This window comes from Etheostoma spectabile, chromosome 23, assembly GCF_008692095.1.
Source record: "Etheostoma spectabile isolate EspeVRDwgs_2016 chromosome 23, UIUC_Espe_1.0, whole genome shotgun sequence".
NCBI lineage: Eukaryota > Metazoa > Chordata > Actinopteri > Perciformes > Percidae > Etheostoma > Etheostoma spectabile.
In genome coordinates, this window is record NC_045755.1 from 8,514,553 (window position 1) to 8,514,974 (window position 422).

General features: G+C 39.1%; 1 protein-coding gene across 15 annotated transcripts in view; it reads left to right on the forward strand.

Annotated features, from left to right (window-relative positions):
• Positions 1 to 422, forward strand: part of nrcama (neuronal cell adhesion molecule a) — a 1,100,153-nt gene that overhangs the window by 138,908 nt on the left and 960,823 nt on the right. The window lies entirely within an intron of this gene.

The window sequence follows — 422 nt, forward strand, 5'->3', positions numbered from 1 at the left end:
AGCCTAGCAGCTAGTAAAAATGCATTAGAACTATTTGTAGCTTTGGGCTACTGTTAGCCTAGCAGCTAGTAAAAAGGCATTAGAAATATTGTTAGTGGGGTGTTAGCATTATTAATACATTTCTAAAAAGAAATGACGGTAGCTGTTAGCCAAGGTCCTCCTAGTCCCGGTAGCAAATGAAATGCATTTGCATTGTTGGGAGAAAGTGCTAACTATGCTAATACACTTGGTTGAGGATTAGCTTTGTTAGCATTTTCTTGAAGAAATGAATGTGAATTTATAGCTTAAGGTAGCCTTGTTAGCCTAGCAGCTAGTAAGCATTCTGCATTCTGGGCAACAACTGTGTGTGTGGTGTTAGCATCATTAAGATATCCCTAAAGAAAGGATGGTAGCCTTGGCTGTAGTCACACAGAAACAAATGG